Raw genomic sequence first — 13,933 nt, 5'->3', positions numbered from 1 at the left:
CTGACATTTCATACACAGTAAGACTTTTAACCTTTTCTTGTTCCACACAACTATGTATAGTTGACCAAATCAAGTCCAAAGCATTTGACTAAGCACCTTACACACTGGGCATATGGAATGGCCCTGTCTTTGCTCAGTTACATTATGAAGTTCACTCTTTCTGCCTTTCATTTGCTGCCTATATTTTTCCATTTACCCCTATACAATAGCGGCAACATTCATGAAAGTCAAGTGACTGTACAAATATTGCAGGTGACTCTCCTGAAATACAGGTGCTTTCAGCAGATAAAGTTGCAACACAATATTTCAAAACATCAGTTCCTAAATAGAAGCTCAGAAGTATGTGAAAGGCAGTTTATCAGTTAAAGGGAGCCAGAATGCACAGGACATGCAACAGTGTTCTTACCTCTAACTCCCAACTGTGTGCATTTCAAAGGATAACTAAACCATTTCCATTCATGAACTTTGTCACACCACTCTCCAAGGCTATATGCTAGAAATTATTCCCAGACTTCCCCCTGATTAGTCTAATGCTCAGTCTGATTCTGTCCACTTACTGCAAACACTGACCTTTGTGTTTTTAAAACAAGATCCACATTCTATTCTCTACTTAAATCTCACTGATAAGATTTTGGTCCTTGATGACATTTAAAGAGGTTCATCAAAACCTCCAAGTGGTGTGGAATTCCACTGCAGGTCTTTGGTAAGGAGCATCCTCACCTGAAAAAAAGACAGTCTTTGAACATGAGCAAGGCTACAAAAAGCATGGTTAGTAAATGAGGTTCCAGTAGGCACTGCCAGCATTTCTAAGGCCATATCCAACCTTCCCATAGTTCTCCAGGTCATCCTGCCATCCTCTCTCCAGTTTCAGGCTCCTTGGAACCAAACCAAGCCCCAAATCACTCCCACAAGTCAAGGTCTGGGGTTCAATCCTTAGTACAGGAAAAAAAACAGAGTCTCTATGTCAATCCTGTACCCAAGTCCTCGAAAGTGAAGCTCAGCACTAGCGTCTTCAGGGCTCACGGGGTCCTTGTGTCTGATCATCCTCTCAAGCTCTCCCACCACACCACACACTCTGCCAAAAATACTGGCTCGACAGGCCCACCTATGGCCACCTCACCAAGCCCCAAATCGCCCATTTTCTCACCTTTGGACCGAGGCCCATACTACTCATCTGTTATCTGTACCACCAAAATCCAAGTTCTCTCTACTGCAGCTCTCCCACCTGCCCTCCATGACACCTTGGGTGTCACCCTTTTAAGGAACCCTTCCTTCATCCTTCTCCATGAACCTTCGAAGTCCTCTGTGGCAGGCCAATTGCTCCCCAGAGGAGCACCTGCCTCTATTGCCTACTCACTCACCTCTCTGTGCTACCACTAGACACTCTTAACACTCAAGCCCCCACATTACCTGCTCTGGTTACAGTCCTCCTCGTGCCCAGAAGAGACCCATCAGGCGAATACACCGACATACAGCCACTATATAATACAATGGTTTAGTTCCTCGTTAATAAAATCTATCATAAGAGAACATATGCTATTTTTGTGCCCAAGGTTGACATTGCAGACAAATGATAGTTATTTAGTTAAAAGTCCGCATGCATGAACAAATGTGTGCATACAAATGCATGCATGTGTGTATGTATCTTACATGAAACGCATAAAATAAGTTGGCCTAAGTGATGAGAGACAGAGATCCCATATAAGGAGATTAATGGCAAGCACACAAAGGGGTGTGCACTCAGGTCTCTGGACCCCAGGCCAGTGTAACATTTCTGTAGCTAAAAGAATCTGCTCTGAAGTTATTCTAAGCAACTCTTAGAATAGTGTTGTAAATTCAAGGTGGGTCATCAGTATATCTGAAGCCTGTATATAAAAATAACAATTCTTTTTCATCCTTAACAAAAATGGCCATAATTCCCCTTGTGTGTCAGTCCCTGCTAACTGCTCCATGTCCCACAAGCATGAAGAGCGGTCACCAAAACCCTGTTGCCTTTATGTCTGCCCGGCATCAAAGAGGCCTTGTCCTCACAGAGCCCTCAGGAATGTGAAGCCATCATCCCATTCACCACCCAACCTCCTGCTCCCCTAGGGAGAGGCTCGGGAACAAGCAGGAGGAGGTACCAGACTGGGAAAGAAGGAAGAGTCAGGAGGGAAACGTATAGCCTAGAGGGAAGAAAGCATACCATCAGGCAAAATCAGAAACCATCTCCTAAGAGCAAATGGGAAAAAGAGTCCACAGCTCTGCTCCAGGTGGATGCCAGGCCTTGCTCTTCAAGGTCATGACAGGTAGCAGGAAGGCAATGTGGCAAGCCTGCCTTCAACAGGCAAAGAACATCATGATAGGACTGTAATGCCTGCCAGTTCCACTGAGAAAAATAATGAGGGGTCACAGGTCCAGCCCAACCTCACATCTTACAGTGTTGCCCAACTCTACACCTCCAGAGAACAGGCTTCCACCCTCTGAGCAGTTCCAAGGACTCCAGAGAACCTTCCATCCCTGCAGGTGCCCAGAGGATGGACTCCCACCCTGACCACATCCACAGTGTTACAGTGAAATTCACTGCCTAAGAACCAATATCTGCAGAGTTACAGCAAGGTTTAGTTTCTGATGAAACTCTGCTCTTTCTTGCTATAATTAGTCATGCCATTTTAGCAGAAATGTCTCTCAGAGTTTGCCTAAGGACCTGAGCGTATTCTTACAGAACAGTCACACTGCTCAGTTCCCATTCAAGCTCTTGTCTTCTGACCCACTCAGGAGCTACCTTAAATTCAGTTGGCTCCTCAGGCATTTGATGGAATGCACGCTGCTGCCTGCAGTTCATTCATACTCAAAACTGTGTGAGGGGGCAGGGGGAGGAGCAGGAAGGCAAGAATAGAGGTGATACACACACACACACGACACACACACACACACACACACACACACACACACACACACACACGTGAAAGTTCAGGAAGGTCTGGGGAGATGGCTCATCAGGTAAAGTGCTCACCATATAAGAGACAGAAGTTCGCATTCCCAGAAACCCACACAATTGCGGGGGAGACACAGCCTCCTGCCAGTAATTCTGGCCTCAGAAGTCAGAACAGGGGATCCCCAGAGCAAGGTGACTATTAGGAGTAGCCATTTCAGTGAGCTCCGGGTTTAAAGAGAAACTCTGCTTCAGTGAATGAGGTGGAAGAACAATGGCGGGTCACTCCCAACATCAACCTCTGGCTTCCACACGCAAACACATGCATGTGCACCCACACAGATGTGTGCCTACACACATGCAAAAACGTGTACGCACAGGCACATTTGTTCATCCCCAAGCATATCCCAGAGATGGCTTTTTAACCTACATTCACCCAGTGGGGTCTGTAATCTCATCATTGACTTCCAGGAAATGAATGATCAGTTCTTTCCTGAAAGGGCTGGCTGCCTTCCTCTCTCTCTCTCTCTCTCTCTCTCTCTCTCTCTCTCTCTCTCTCTCTCTCTCTCTCTCTCATTCTCCCCCCCCCTCACCCCTTTTTAATTTTGCTGAGTGCCCAGGAGGTGCCAGCAAGCAGAGATCTCCTGGGCTCAAACCAAGATGAACTCTTCCTGGCAGAGGCAATGCAGGTCCAAGAGCAGAGGAATAGAACTCGGAAGCAACAGATCTCAAAGATGCAAGCGGGGAGGGGATGCTCATGACACTGAGGTCGCAGTCCTGGGAATCAGGCAGTGGAGTGCTAAGGGAATTCAGCCAGGGAAGAAACTGAACCAGCCCAGGAGAAAGGTGCCCATTATATCTCAGTTAAGCCAGTGAGGTAGCAGTGTGGGGCTTCCCCACCTGTGGGAAACCAGACGGAAGCCTCAGCCCTGTGACAGCCCAGCCCTGTCCGCTGTTTGGCATTGATGCTGTGGGACTTAGTAATTGCTTCTCTTGCAGGTATAGGGAGTCGCTGCTCCTACTGTAATACTCAGGTAGCCTTGAGGGTCAAGCAGATGTGGGTCTACATCTGGCTGTTTGAGCTCAAGTGTTCCTTCAATCCATCTACTAAATAGTTAATGAAGGTCTACTGTGTGGAAAACCTTCCCCTAGGTCCTGAGGAATACAGCCAAAAGGCAAATATTTCTTCCTTGATGGCGCTTAACAAATTCTTTGGATCTCAGTTGCCTTATCTATAAAACAGGAAACACAGCCGGGTGGTGGTGGCGCACGCCTTTAATCCCAGCACTCGGGGAGGCAGAGCCAGGCAGATCTCTGTGAGTTTGAGGCCAGCCTGGGCTACCAAGTGAGTCCCAGGAAAGGCGCAAAGCTACACAGAGAAACCCTGTCTCGGGGGGGAAAAAAAGGTAGACATGTACCTAACTTTATGGCAATATAAAATGAGTGACAGATAGCACTTAGCACAGTAGACACTCAAAAGCCCGTGCCTTTTGTTGAACAGAACAAACTTAACCCTGACTCACAACAGGAGGAACTACCTGTGGCTCACCTCTGAGCACCCGTGCCAATCACAAGGAAGACAGACGTTCCACAGTTAATTCACAAGTGAACAAATACCTCCTTCGTTAATAGCCGCCATGGTGGGATGGCTGATAGTCACGATTTTTCTCCAGGCCACAGAAGTAAAGCTGCTTGGACAGGTGACAGGGCACCAACAGCTTTTTCTTAAAAACAAAGCACCACACACAAGCATTTTCAGCCTTTTTGTAAGCATGACAATAAGTGTTAGTGAGTATGAGTATTCCCATTCAAATGATTCATTTGACAGCGACGTACATGGACAGCTAATGTGAATGCCTGCCCATGACTTTCCTAAGTACAACGTGAGGACAAGCTGGACAGACATCAGGTTAATCCTAAAGATAACCCCAAAAAGTAACAAGTTCAGCAGAAGAGCTAAGAGACGAAATCTTCATGGCTTCAACAGCCGAGGTTTGTCTATCCTTTACAGTAAGTACACATCCAACCCCAGCTGAGTAGACGCTTCATTCATTGAGTGACTGGGACCCCAGTCTCAAAGAGGCCCTGTGCTTCTGTGTCCATCACACCATGGAAGGTAGCTCTGGATGGTCTTACACCTCACATTTAATGTTCTACCACAAAAGTGATACAAGTCACTTCTAATGCAAGCCTAAAAAGAGAGACTAGGTGGTTATGGGGACAGTTAAAGTCTACACTACAGATATCAAGGCCCAAGAAGCCTCCTAATATGCATTTACTGCAGAGTACATAAACAAAACAGCTGGACAGCTACAAGAGTCACACAACCTTGACCCTAAGACAGTATGCAGCTGTCATTTTAGAGCAGAGACCTTACCACAAAAACACCTCAGACAACATAAACCTCAACTCTGGAGTTCTTAGAGAAATTCTTCTTTTTCCTATAAACTCTTTAGTGGGATCCAGCTAAATGTTACTTAAGAGGGGAAAAGCTTATGCAACTGAAAAATATCTAGCATAAAACAAATTCTTGTACAGATTTAAAAAAGAGAGGAGAGGCAAAGGCTAAGACTGGAAAGTCCAAGTAGCCCCTCCCATAAAAGCTCTAGAATGTCTAACAGGTGACGGGAAGGAAAAGGTCCATTGGCGGGCTTGGAAGCACCATTACAGCGTCTCTGACTTTGTTCTTTACCACAATGAAGCCAGGACAAGACAAAAATCACATCGGACAAGGTCATCAAGGGCTCCGTAAATGGTTCTGACAATGAGCAGAAACCTCCACCCTACAGCCCTGAACAATGATTCACATCCCATTAGTAATTCTTACATTACTCATTCCTTGCTTCCTGGCTAATGTGAGGCCATCAATAGAAGCTAATACTAACCTTCAGGAAGCTTTGGCTTTGTTCTCAGAAGATTGTAGGTTAACAGAACACCAGGACTTACAGTGGTCCAATCACATTCTTATCCCACATCCCTGAGGTCTGTTCTGTGCCCAGCTTCCCCCCTGCCCTCATTCACACTAACACTGAATGTCACAGACCCAATCCTTGACTCCCAACCTCATCTTCAATCTAGAACTAAGCTGCCTACTCAATCTTAGTTGAACCCTACTTTTCCAATTTTATTTCTATGGCTCTTTATCCTGTCCAGCTAAAGACAAGATGAGCCTAAAAGTCAAAATGATACTGTTTTGAACTCCACTCCCACTACTTACTAGTTCTGTGATCTTGGGCAAGTTCCTTAATGTCTCAGAGCTTTAATGCTTCCTTCCATCTGCAAAATAAATATGGTAGTGTCTGCTTTGAGGAACCTTTAAGAAAATACACATCAAAGATGATTATGTTGGGCTGCAATATGTGTAGCAGGCTTTCTTTGGGGCCACCAACCAGCCCCAAAATCATGACATGGAGACTTATTATGAGTTACAAATGCTCGGCCGTATCTTATGCTTCTCCCACTGGCTCTTACAACTTAAATTAACCGTTTCTCTTCATCTACATTTTGTCTCGGGCTTTTTACCTTCCTTTCATTCTGTATGTCCTACTTCCCTGCTCGATCCATGGCTGGCAAATGCCGGACTGGCTGGCCCGGGGTGTCTTCCTCTCTTTCTCCCTCGTTCTCTCTTCCCTGTCCTACTTATTCTCTCTGCCTACCAGCCCCGCCTATCCCTCTCCTGCCTGGCTATTGGCCATTTAGCTTTTGATTACACCAATCAGGTGCCTTAAGCAGGCAAGGTGAAACAGCAACCCATCTTTACATAGTTAAACAAATGCAGCATAAACAAATGTAAGACGCCTTTACATAGTTAAAGCAATAGTCTACAACATAAACAAACATAACATATCTTTACATAGTTAAAGCAATGTTCCACAACATAAACAAATATAACATATCTTTACATAGTTAAAGCAATGTTCCACACCAGTAATGTCTTGCAGATAAAGCAGTTCTTTTGCTTTATTCAGTGAGAAGTACAGGAGGCAGGTGTGTTGGCACTCAGCACTTGGGAGACAGAGACAGTTTATCAAGAATGCAAGGCCAGCCAGGACAACAGGAGACCCTGTCTCAAAACAAAGCCCAGTAGTGAAAGACAGGGTAGGCCATCAGAGCTAAAATCCTTCCAGGTTCCGATTCTGTCATTAGTTATATTTCCTTTTGTTTTGTTTCGCTGAGCTAGAGCTTAAACACAAGACTAACACAGCACAGCTTTGCTATGGTGAAGACACGGTCCAGCTTCAGTGTTACAGTTGGCTTGGCCTATCCAGGTATTATGCCTATGTTCCCAGCAGCAGAACAGAGTGTCAAAAGCTACTGGAGAGGACCAACCATGTGAGCCCTCTTTTTTAAGCTTTCTGGAAAACCCCCACCCAATAATTTCTACTTCCATCATTATTAGACCTCTGTCTCATGTCTTCTCTATGATGCAAGAGAGTCTGGGAGGTTAAAATAGGCATATGTTTATGTCAAAACTGGGTTTAGTTAAAAAAGCAGGAGTGGGGTGAAGATTGGATAGGCAACCAACCAGGTCCACTCTAATAGTAAATTAGTGCTATGAATGCAAAGTACCTAGCACACAGTTACTTGATAAAAGTTATACTACAGCTGGATGTGCTGACACTCACCTATAATCCCAGCACTTAGGAAGCTGAAGAAGGAGAATTGCCAAGTTCCAGGCCAGCCTAAGCTAAACAGTAAGGTTATATCATGAAAACAAAAAGGTTAGGCTATAAAAAAACTACTGCTAATACAGTTGTCCTTGCTGTTCATCTTACTTGCTTTCTGGCTAAATGGAGTAACTTGGTTCTATCTAGAAGTGCCCCTCATATCCCTACAAAATTGTCTTAGCTACATTTCTATTACTGTGACAAAACATTGTGAGCAAGGCAACTTTTAAAAGAAAGCATTTAATTTGGGGCTCATGGTTCTAGAGGAATAGAGAGTCCATGGCCATCATGAGGAACATGGCAGCAGGCAGGAAGATATGGTGTTAGAGAAGGAACTAGCCAGGCGGTGGTGGCGCACGCCTTTAATCCCAGCACTCAGGAGGCAGAGCCAGGCGGATCTCTGTGAGTTCGAGGCCAGCCTGGGCTACCAAGGGAGTTCCAGGAAAGGTGCAAAGCTACACAGAGAAACCCTGTCTCGGGAAAAAAAAAAAAAATTCGAAAAAAAAATTCGGAGAAGGAACTAAGAGGTTACATTCAGATCCCTGGGCTGTGGGCACAGAGAGAGTTCATGGGAATGGTGTGGGCTTTGGAAACCTCAACATGCCCCCTCAGAGACACAGCTCCTCCAACAAGGCCACACCTCCTAATCCTTCCCAAACAGTTTCACAAACTGTGGACCAAGCATTCAAATACACAAGCCTGCAGAGGTGGGAGGGGGGTTCTCATTCAAACCACAAGTATCTACTGCTCTAGCTGTAGCTCTAATTCCCTCCCTGCAAATCGAAGAAAACAGCATTTCATCCAAGAACTCTTTCCCTACCACCTACTCCTAACAGTAAGTTCCAAAATGCCATCTCCCCAACCCTGGCCCACCCCACTGCATTAACAATTATGTCACAGAATACTAAAAACAAAACTAGTGTCCTAATAATTAAAGTTACACATGTGTACATACACCTGCTGTGACCATCAGCCTTCTAGAGTCAAATATGGTACATTCCAAAACACAAAGGTTAAACGTGTGTGTGTGTGTGTGTGTGTGAGAGAGAGAGAGAGAGAGAGAGAGAGAGAGAGAGAGAGAGAGAGAGAGAGAGAGAGAGAGATGAGGATAACAGGTTAAAGACTGCATTCTCCAAGCATGAGATGGGGCTGGGGAGACGGCTCAGTGGGTAAGAGCAAATAAGCATGAGGACCAAACTTCAGATCCCAGCACACATGTAAAAGCTGGGAATGGCCTGTGCCTTTAATCCCGGCACACACTATGGAGTGAGGAGTGGAGAGGGCGCTCTCAAGGGAATAATAGTATAGAACACCCAGCCTTCTCCTCTGGCCTCTATATATCCACATATGGGCACACATTCAAATACCACACACACACACACACACACACACACACACACACACACACACACACACACACACTCACACACCAAAAGAAAAAGAATGAAAAGGAAAAAAATGCACGAATAAGTAGTAATTTTTGCCAGGTGTGGTAGCACACACCTTTAATTCCAGCACTCAGGAGGCAGAACCAGGCAGATCTCTGTGAGTTGGAGACCAGCCTGATGTACAAAGTGAGTTCCAGGACAGCCAGAACTACACAATAAGACCCTGTCTCAAAATCACAAAAAGGAGGAAGGGAGGGGTAGAAGGATGCAGGGAGGGAGGGAGGGAGGGAGGGAGAGAGGGAGGAAGGGAGGAGGGAAGGAAGGAAGAAAGGAGTGATAATTGTAAAATTCTCCATACTTTGAACCCACATGGAAGCAGAGATGTAGTTCTTTGAGCCTTCCTTCCCCTACCACAGGCAATCTACCACCAAGGTTGGATTCCCCATGCAACTCCTTTGTCCAAGAAAGGGTGTCTGTGGAAGTCACATTTGCTTATGTGGTTTGCCTAGATGCTGGACTGAATTTGTCATAGCAAGAGCAAACCACAGGTAACTGCTACCCCTTCATCCTGGGCCCCGGAACACACGTGGAACACACTAGAACTCAGCCTACAGCTCACAGTCAAGGTGCTCCCAGAAGCAGAGCCTGGGTTAGCCTGGGCTCGTGAGTGTGCAAATGAAAACCTGTTGCTATAGAACAGGGAACTGAGTGATACAACACGATCATTTGGAATATGTTGGCATTTCTGACCTGCTCCTTTACTTTTGTCCCTTTCCTTCATCTAAAAGAGAGCAGACTGAAGACTCTCTGGCTGCAGCCAGTGACTTCTATCTTGGAACCAACCGTCATAAACTTGCAAGACTGGTGCTTTTCCGCTTCCTGTTTGTTCCACTGCCTTATAAAACAAGGAAACCTGAAGAAGAAAAAAAAAAAAAAAAACTACCGAAGAACTGTATAAATGTCACTGAAACTAAACTAGTAGCCGGCAAGAGGTACCCCATGTGATGGGCAATGGTGACAGGTGGGCTGCTTTTAAAAAGCTGGCAGATAGTCTAGGAAACAGGTAAAACAAAGACTGGACAGAGCCAACCTAACCAGAGTCAGAGCCTGTCCACCAAGGCGAATCTGTGAGCAGCACGGCCCACCTCCCTCATCGTTCACAATACCTGCTCTGGTAAACCTCCACCATTAAGTGTCACCAGGGATGGCGCTCATGGAACCTAAGTCTGTGTGTGTGTGTGTGTGTGTGTGTGTGTGTGTGTGAGAGAGAGAGAGAGAGAGAGAGAGAGAGAGAGAGAGAGAGAGAGAGAGAATTTTAAAAGGATAATTTAAAGTGTAAGTATATTTAGTCACTAATGAACAGATATTTTCTTGCAAGTGAAAGAAAGATGAAACTCTAATCCCTGGGGATGCAGGAAACCAACTGACTGATGTTAAAAGCATTTACTCAACCAAGACACACTTAAACTGGAAATTTGAGGTATCAAGAAAAATAAAAGAGCATGAATTGTTTTACTTTCTTTTAAATCATCATCATCATCAAGTTTAGAACTAATTGACCAAAAATGCTCTATTAGAAGCACACAATACACAAAGTTGTTAAATTTGCCTACTGGCAAAAGCAAGCCACTTCAGACAACTGGGCAAGCAGGCAGGCAGGCATAAGGACCATTAACATCACAGTGAGCTCTTCACAGGGTGGGCTCTCTGTACACTGGGGAGTCCCTGCTTCACACTGGACTTGTGCAGACCACACGATCAAAATCTGAATTCAAGGCCACGGCAAGGTCACACAGGCTCTGGGTCAAACAAAAGGACTTACCATGACGGTATAGAGTGGCAATATACCTAATTCCATTAGTCTCCACAAGTCTAATTTGGGGGAAAGAGCAGCACCCACCTCATATGGGCTCTGCTAAGTTTAGAATAAGAATAAGCACCACGACTACAGCAACAGTAACAATACCTCTTGACACACCTGGCATCCACTGTCCTAACCAGCACAGGCCAGTTCACAATTGGCTCATATAAAGCTGAATCCGCAGCATCATGTTCACATCCAGGTCCAGCTCCCAATAAGGTGACATCTCCCTGGGTGCAACACACTGTTTTCTAATGAATTCGGGGAGAAAGGTCCTCAAAATCAGCCTTTCACTAGAACAAAGTTAAGAAGACCTGGTCCTTCATCCCTGATTTATCCATCCAAGTCTCACAAGCCATACCTCCTTCCTCCGAAAATGTCAAAGGCTTTTATTAGAGTTCAGAAGCAAACCAACAAGATGCCTCGCATGAGAAGGTAAAGTCCTTTACCTCACCGCCACCCCCATCCTAACTGACACCCCACCAAGGAGAACCAGGCAGCCCTCACTGCTAACACTAACTCAACATGAGTTGAGTTAGACCGTCCAATCTCAAAGAACCCTTTCTATTCGCGTGAACACTGGTCAAGCACGCTTCTCTGCTTCAAAAACATCTCCTGAGCCCACCAGACCTGATTTAAGGACCAAACTACACACCCAGAAACAGTGTGAGTTCACAAGGACAAGGGTAGGGTGACCAGAGGAGACAGAGTGCCACACCCTTCTCTCCGCTAGCTCCACAGTAAATGCATCTCCTATAAAGAAGACTGCAATTCTGGGGGAAAGGTAGATTCTGCCAACCACCTCAGCCACCCCAGCACCCCACGTCCGTTTCTTTCTTTACACAGATTCATTGCATGTTTAAGCCAACGACCTCAGCATTCCCAGCTACAACTAGTGGCGGTCGGGGAAGGCAAGAGACCACAGGTCGAACCTACTTGCTTCTAAGCCCATTTCCGAGGAGTTTGCTTCCCGCGGCTCTGCTTCTCACAGCTGGAGCTCCTACCAGGTGGAAACCAATGGTTAAGTAAAACCACTGATTTAAAGAGCCAACCAGGAAACTAACCAAGACAAGTGGGAGCAGCCCTCCTCTCCCGAGCATTGATTGGCTCTTGGGGTTCCACCGGTCCCGTTCGACCCACATAAGTGGCAGGTGTGGCTGTCAGTCATGGAGAGAGCTGACAATTCACCGCTCCAGGAGTAAATTGTCTTTCATCCAGCAAAGGCAGGTAGCCGCCTAAAATTGATCTTCTCCTAACAGAGCGGACCCTCCCTCTGGCGACGAGGAAAAGGACCCCTAACTACAAAATAAATTAGGTAGGGCCGAACAGAGGAGAGTTTACGGGTACTATTTTATTATCACACAGCAAAGGAGCCCTAATTCCTCACTGTCCTAAAAATGATCTTTAAAAGGCTCGGACAGTAATAATAATAATTTTTTTAAGGTACCTCCTTGTAAGTAGCCCTTGTATAATTAGGAGATGAGGAGAGAGAAGGTAGGAATGCTGTTTAATTTCACATCATATTCTTTTTCATACACCACCTCCTACCCCTCCCCAGTAAATCATCTTCATTTTCCCAGGCATGGATTTCTCGTTTTTTAACCTGCGTCCCCACCATCCTCCCGGAGCCCACCCAGACAGCTAGGCTCACAACCCCCGGGGCTGGGGTTTCTCTGTTCTCCACTTTATTCAGCTTGGGGTTCAGCGAGACCCCCGCCCTTGCGAGCACCCCACCCCTCCCCGCAAGACGGCAGCCAGGCGCGGGGGGTGGGGGTCTGCAGAAAAGAAGGGCGAGGACAGACAGTGAGGGTGGCTACGGGAGAGGGACCGCAGGAGGTGGCCCGGGCCGCCCGGGCGGGCGCCAGAGGAACTGTGCACTTGTTCCAATCCGGGGGTTTAGACACCGAGGCAAATCCGCCCTTAGGCCGCCCCATCCCTTCCCCCGCCCGAGAGAGCCCCGAGGAGGCGGCTGCGTCTCCCCTCCGGCTCCCCCGATAACGCATTGCAGCTGCCCACGAGCGGCGGGGACCCGCACGAGGGAGCCGGGCCCCGGCGTCGGCGTCTCACCTTAGCGATGCTCGCCCCGGCGCGGTCCCACATGGATTTTTACAACCTCGCGTGGCCGCGGCTCCGGGCGGCCGGGAGGAGCCGGAGCGACCAGGAGCGCGAGACGGCGGAGCGCTGGGAGCGCGGGCAGCGCGGGGAGGTGGCGGGGAGGTGGAGGGGAGCGCGGCCAGCGCGGAGCGCCGGGGCCGGGCCGGGCGGGGCCGAGGGGGCGGCGCCCGCCGCAGTCCCGACACGCGCGCTCACGGCCGCTCGCCCAGGCCCTGACTCACATTCCCAGCATTCCCGAGGAGCCCAGAGGGGCCGCGGCTGGGGCCTGGGCACCTCCGCGGGGGGCAGCAGAGAGTCGAGTGCGCGCCGCTCCGCAGCGCCTCCTGGCAACCTCCAGCCCGAAGCACCTGACCTCCGCAATTCTCCCCCCCAGAAGACCCTCCAGAAGCTGCCAGACACTTCTGGGGAACAAGGACAGCACTTGCCTTTTAACTTTAACCTATAGAACTAGGTTGGGGGTTCCTATCTCCTGGCACCATCCCATCGCTTCAGGATCCTTAGAAGGATGGGTTCCACAGATACCTACTTTATTGCCACTTCCTCGCAAACCAACCCCCCCAAGAAAGGCCAGACAGAAAGGTGAAAAGGAGAACAATTAAGGGTCCTGTTCATCACATGCGTTGGGTGTCTCATCTGATTGCCATTTAAAGTATAAAGATGGGCCCTGAGTTCATGCAAGCACACGTTTCAGGTAAAGTGCATGAGGTGGACAAGGTTTTCATTGGCAAAAGCTTCTACTCAACAAGAAGTCTTGAACCCCTGCTGCTGCCACTTCGCATTAGTGGAGGAAACGTCAGAGGCATCTCCAAATTTGGTCCCTTTTAGTGAGTAGTCAATTCCAGAACAGCAGTGATTTCCTTTATGTCCTGATGAGTCTGCTTCCAGCAACTTCAGTGGCCAGACACGAATGTCTCCTGCTGGGAAGCTCACACAAATAAAGCGGATCCGGATCCAGCGGTGGGGTGAACAGGGGGGTGGAATATTATTA

The 13,933-nt window shown here is 47.4% G+C and overlaps 1 protein-coding gene across 17 annotated transcripts in view; it reads right to left on the bottom strand.

The window, feature by feature from the left end:
• Erc2 (ELKS/RAB6-interacting/CAST family member 2) overlaps window positions 1-13,064 on the bottom strand; it is a 905,605-nt gene extending 892,541 nt beyond the window's left edge. For 6 of the 17 annotated variants that reach the window (XR_013042143.1, XM_076544121.1, XM_042284491.2 and 3 more), the window contains exon 1: window positions 12,898-13,064. The gene's annotated coding sequence lies outside the window, so the exon portion shown is untranslated. Of the gene's footprint in view, window positions 1-6,131; window positions 6,203-11,766; window positions 11,850-12,897 lie in introns of those variants that run through there. The other 11 variants (XR_013042144.1, XM_076544122.1, XM_076544123.1 and 8 more) reach the window with 4 other exon arrangements.
• Between the last annotated feature and the right edge of the window lie 869 nt (window positions 13,065-13,933).

The sequence above is a fragment of the Peromyscus maniculatus genome, chromosome 9 (assembly GCF_049852395.1).
Source record: "Peromyscus maniculatus bairdii isolate BWxNUB_F1_BW_parent chromosome 9, HU_Pman_BW_mat_3.1, whole genome shotgun sequence".
In the NCBI taxonomy this organism is placed as follows: Eukaryota; Metazoa; Chordata; class Mammalia; order Rodentia; family Cricetidae; genus Peromyscus; species Peromyscus maniculatus.
This window is presented reverse-complemented; position numbering and strand designations above follow the sequence as displayed.